Here is a 6,000-nt window from a genome sequence, read left to right as displayed (position 1 = left end):
AGACAACCCAAGAGGGGGGGTGAATTGGGTTTTAAAATAATTATTGCAATTAAAAGACTTGGTGAGTAACTAATTAAAACTTTTGCGAGTGGATTAATTAGTTGCTATATGCAGTGGATGAAGGGAAAGGAAGAGACAATGAAACAATCACAAACACAAGCAATTTTATAGTGGTTCGGAGCTAACCCTTGCTCCTACGTCCACTCCCCAAGCCTCACTTGGGAGTTCACTATAATCCCTCGGATTACAGCCGGTTGTTTTACAAGTTCACAACCCAACTTGTTGTTTTACGAGATCACAACGAACTCGGTCGGTTTTCACAGGCTCACCGACTAGAACCATCCGATTGTTTTCCCGGGATCACAATCAAACCCTTACACCGTTGGTTTTAACCTTGGCTCACCAACAAACCTTAACACCCTTGATTCAATCCCCTGATTGAATCAAGTAAGTAACAAATAGTTTGACACAAACAAAAAGGAAGCTTCTCAAAAGCGTATTTAAACAATTTAAGCAAGGAAGAGTAAGAAGCCCTCAAACTGATTTTGGAGATGGAGGAAGGGGCTTTTCAAACTCTTTGACTCCTCTTGAATTTGATGTAGACTTGCTGTCAGGAGGAGAGCCTTGAATGTGAGGAAGACAGTTGGAGAGTCGACTTCAATGCACTTCTTCCTTCTTTTTCGTGTAATCACTCTAGAGAGCTTTTGGTTGGTGGAAATCCCTTTAGCTTTGAATGGAGTCTCTCTTTCTTACTCTATTACTGTTCACTCAGGCTATTTAAGCCATTCCTAAAGAAAAATAGCCGTTAGACACAGATTCAAGGCCGTTCTGCACATTCTGCAACTCCTGACAAAATGCCCGTTGGGATCGGAGTCGACTCGCTCGATCAGGAGTCAACTCGAGTGTTGCTGGAGTCGACTCATGCTTTACTGGAGATGACTCGCCCACTGTTCAAAATTTGAAATCGAGTGCCGTCCCGTTCTGGAGTCGACTCGGCTGAACCTGGAGTCGACTCGCCAATTGTCCGGAGATGACTTTCCCTTCTGGAGACGACTCGATCTTCAGGCTTCAAAACTCATCCTCTCGGTTTTGCTTCCTCGAGTCGACTCGGATTTCCTTGGAGTCGACTTGGCTCTCAGAGCCTGAAAGACAGGTCTTCTGTCTTTGGAGTTGAACTGCCTTGGAGTCGACTCGGACTTTGCGGGAGTCGACTCGGCTCTCAGACATCGAAGTTGGCTCTGTGACATTTAGCCTTGCATTTCTCTGGGAGTCGACTCTTGCTTCCTTAGGAGTCGACCTGCCAACCGTCGGAGTCGACTCGAGTTCTTCGGGAGTCGACTCGGCTCTCAGAGTCCAATATGGCTTCTCTGTCTTTCTGTCTGTTACTCCAAGGAGTCGACTCGTATTATGCTGGAGTCGACTCGGCAAGCATCGGAGTCGACTCGAATTCTTCAGGAGTCGACTCGTTGACAGGTTCTGAGATGAATCTTTCTGTCCGGCTGTCTGTTCTCAGTCGGAGTCGACTCGTAATGTGCAGGAGTCGACTCGAGCTTGTGCTAGAGCTTCTGATACGCTTGGAGTCGACTCGTAATCTTCCGGAGTCGACTCGAGATTCAGACTTTGGTTCAAATTGAATTTCTTACTTATCCAAAGTGTATTGAACCAAAGCTAGAGACACTTGAACATAAATTTACAAATATTTGACTGAAACACTAGATTGAATTCATTAGTATAACATAAGATATACTCAAATGCTTTGAGCTCATCAAAATCAAATAGGGTTATAATCAATCACTCCACAATCTCCCCCTTTTTGATGATGACAAAACATTGAGTATTTGTAAAGTGAATTGCTCAACCAAAAAGGTGATTTATAGTAAAGTTTTAAAATGAATTCAAGTGTCTAGTCATTTAATTTATCCAAAACTGAAAGGTGTGAAACAGTAAATTCTAAAGTTAAAGCTCCCCCTTTCATTTGGAATTATATAAGCCTTCATGTCATGCAATCAATTGTTTGGCTTATATATATTTAATGAGTTTGCTTTCTTAAGATTTCAGATTGTCCCCCTCAACACATGCATTCAACTTTGTTTAGATTCTCTGAATTTTCTTTTAGTGTATTGAAGCTTTTGAACTTAAATTTTTGGTTTTAGAGGGAAAATCTACCAATTTGTTCTTGAGTATGATTCAACTAATCTCCGAATATCCCTTGAATAGATTCTGGAGATTACTCCTTTAGGAGCCCCAACAGAGAGATAATGAGCCTCGAGGTATCGAATCCACTTAGAACAAATTATTTTGTGCTTTAAAAGTTTTCTTTTTATTGATTCCCTTTACATATCTATTCAATATATTTTCTCCCCCTTTTTGTCATCATAGCAAAAAAGCAGAAAGCACAGTAAGATGCAAAAACTCAAGAATGCACAATTTTTGAAAAGAAGTTCTACTCATTGTATTTATCCAAAATTAAGTATAAGTGTGATTACATATCAAGTGAGTCCTCAAGGGACTGTACAACATAAAGTAAAGAAAAATATACAACTCTAGCCCTTGCTCAGTCTAGTGTGTTTGATGACCATGCTTAGCCCCTCATTGATGTTTCCCAGTTGTTCAAGAATCTCCGAGGTGGCTCTAGACTGAATAGTTGATATGTTGTTCACACTTTCTTGGAGGGTGTCGAGCTTGAAGATCAGTGCGTTGGCTAGTCTCTCAGCACCCTGACTCTGGTTGCCTAGTTTCTTTTTGATGCTATCTCGCATCTTCCTTGTGTCGTCCTTGACGTCACTTATGTTCCAGTATTGTCCTTGAACTAGGCTTCGGATGTTGAATATCTCCTCCCTCAGATTTGCAACCATCTCTGTCACGGCTGCTAAGGAGGGTACTAGCTGGGTGGAGGGAGCACTCTGAGGACCTCGAAGCTCCCTCAGTAGGTCGTCCCGTAGCTCCCTCACGATCTCCTGCCGCAACTCCCGGAGCTGCTCAGAAGATATCCGGACCTCCAGTGGCTGAGAAGGTGGTGCAGTGGAGGGTCCGGCTGAAGTAGATGGTGCTGAAGTGGAGGGATAGGTGGGAAAATTTGAGTCATGATCAGGGCTGGGGAAGTGTCGAGTAGTAGGGTCAGAAGGTGTGGAAGTGGATGGTCTCCGTACCCAGACTCCCTCGACTCTATGGAACCCCATCCTATGGAGAGTCCCCTCACCCATTCGGTCAGTGTGACGCAGTGAGCGAGAGGGTTCTCCCTCAGGAATAGGAACCCTTAACTCCCTAAAGATGAGGGTGAATAGCATACCATACGGGAGACTCAATCTAGGCTTATCTAATGGTTCACAGATGTATCTGTAGATGAGTTTTGGGAAGTTGATTGGAGTATCTTGAAGTATGTAGAACATCAGGGCTAGGTCCCTCTCAGACACAAAATCAAAACGGCCTGTCTTGGGGAAGAGGGTCCTAGATATGATACTTAAGAGGAGCCGCATTTCAGCTGATAGCTGATTTGCAGACACCTCTTCTAGGGGGGACTGAGGTGGACTCTCTAGTATGGCCGTAAGGGCCTCAGTCCTATCCGTGGGGTGAGAGGGAGACACCCCTACTTGGGAAAAATGGAGGACTTGAGCAATGAAGTCCTCCGAAATAAATATAGGGACACCCGCTACAGTTCCCTGAATACCACCATTACCCCTAGCTACAGTACCGTAAAATTTCCTAACTAACCCCGGGTAAGTAGGAAGATCTAGGGAACAAAACCTTTCTAACCCTTGAGCCCTTAACCGATGCCCTAGGGTAAAGCCTTCCTGGGAGAGGAAGTCAAAATTGACTTTTCTCCCGGTGGAGACCGCCTTCCCGGCGCACGGACGCGAGGGAACCGGCCTCGGCGGGGAAGGAACCGGAGGTTGTGGCCTCGCGGGTTCATTCCGAGCCTTTGACCGTCGCTCGGTGCCGCTCGCGGAATGGGGCCTTTTCCGGCTCGGGACAGTGGCTTTGCGAGGCATCCTAGACCTAAGGAGGGGGAAAGGACACGAGGGACGGAGGGAAACTCGACGGAAATGGTCTAACAAGGGTCGGAGACGAGGTCGGAGACGACTCTAGGGTTTTTGAAACAGTGACGGCGGTGAATAGAAGTGTCGATTGAACGTTTCGATTAGGGTTAAAACATCGGATTCCCGACCTCGAGTCGACTCCAGTAAGTCGCGAGTCGACTCGACCTCGAGTCGACTCCAAAATATGCGCGAGTCGACTCCCCCCATGATGCCATCGACCTCGAGTCGACTCCGAAATATACGCGAGTCGACTCCCCCATGAGCCGACTCTAAAATGTATCCGAGTCGACTCGAACTCTGGCACGCACCCAAAAATCATGTTATTTTCGTGCCACTAGAGATAGTTATAGACTTATCCATGATTTAGGAGCTGAATTGATGATCATAGATAAGAAGTCCTATGTTTACCTTAGACTAATCCTCAAAATCTATGAATTAGAGGAGAGTATCACGGGAATGGATCAATCACTCCTAACCCTCTTCTACGTATGCAAAATCGATCCTCACATAGGGGTTTTGTGAAGATATCAGCAAGTTGATCATCAGTACACACAAATTGAAGTGTCACATCACCATTCAGTACATGATCTCTTATGAAGTGATGTCTTATCTCAATATGTTTAGTTCTTGAGTGCTGAATTGGATTCTTAGTTAGATTAATGGCACTTGTATTATCACAGTTAATGGGAATTTTATCTTGTTTAATGTCATAATCTTCAAGTTATTGTTTAATCCACAAGATTTGAGCACAACAACTCCCGGCAGCAACATATTCGGCTTCAGCTGTAGATAATGCAACCGAGTTTTGTTTCTTGCTAAACCAAGAGATTAAATTTTCTCCTAAGAATTGACATGATCCGCTGGTGCTTTTTCTATCAAGTTTACAACCAGCGAAGTCTGAATCAGTGTACCCAATTAAATTTATGCTTGAATCTTTAGAGTACCATAGACCTATGGTTTTTGTTCCTATTAGGTATTTAAAGATTCTCTTAACAGCTATTAAATGTGATTCCTTAGGATTAGATTGATATCTAGCACACATGCATACACTAAACATGATATCAGGTCTACTTGCAGTAAGATATAATAAAGATCCTATCATACCTCTATACATCTTTTGATCTACTGACTTACCTGATTCATCTTTATCAAGTTTGCATGACGTACCCATGGGTGTGCTGATTGGCTTGTTTCCTTCCATATCAAACTTCTTGAGCATCTCTTTGATGTATTTCGCTTGACAGATGAAGATGCCCTCCTTAGATTGTTTGATTTGTAGCCCGAGGAAATAGTTCAGCTCTCCCATCATGCTCATTTCAAATTCACTCTGCATCAAGTCAGCAAATTCTTCGCAGAGGCGATTGTTAGTAGCACCGAAAATAATATCATCAACATAAATCTGCACTACTAACATTTCTTTATTTTTCTTCTTTAAAAACAGTGTTGTATCTACATTTCCTCTAGAGAACTCATGGTCTAGTAGAAATTTGCTAAGTCTTTCATACCAAGCTCTAGGAGCTTGCTTTAGACCATAAAGTGCTTTATTTAGTTTGTAAACATGATTGGGGTATTGATGATTTTCAAAACCAGGAGATTATTCTACATACACCTCCTCATTAATATACCCATTCAAAAATGCACTTTTTACATCCATTTGAAATAATTTGAAGTCTTTAGAGCATGCAAATGCTAGTAACAATCTAATTGCCTCAAGTCTAGCTACAGGAGCAAAGGTTTCATCAAAGTCTATACCTTCTTCTTGATTATAGCCCTTTGCTACTAGTCTAGCCTTGTTCCTAATCACAATTCCATTTTCATCAAGTTTATTTTTATATATCCATTTGGTACCTATTATTGAATATTCAGAGGGTCGTTCAACTAGGTTCCATACCTTGTTTCTAGTAAATTGGTTTAGTTCTTCTTGCATTGCATTTATCCAATTTACATCCTTTTCAGCTTCTTC

This window comes from Phoenix dactylifera, unplaced genomic scaffold (genome assembly GCF_009389715.1).
Source record: "Phoenix dactylifera cultivar Barhee BC4 unplaced genomic scaffold, palm_55x_up_171113_PBpolish2nd_filt_p 000585F, whole genome shotgun sequence".
Taxonomy (NCBI): Eukaryota; Viridiplantae; Streptophyta; class Magnoliopsida; order Arecales; family Arecaceae; genus Phoenix; species Phoenix dactylifera.
The sequence above is the reverse complement of the archived record's forward strand: the minus strand, read 5'-3'. Positions refer to the sequence as shown.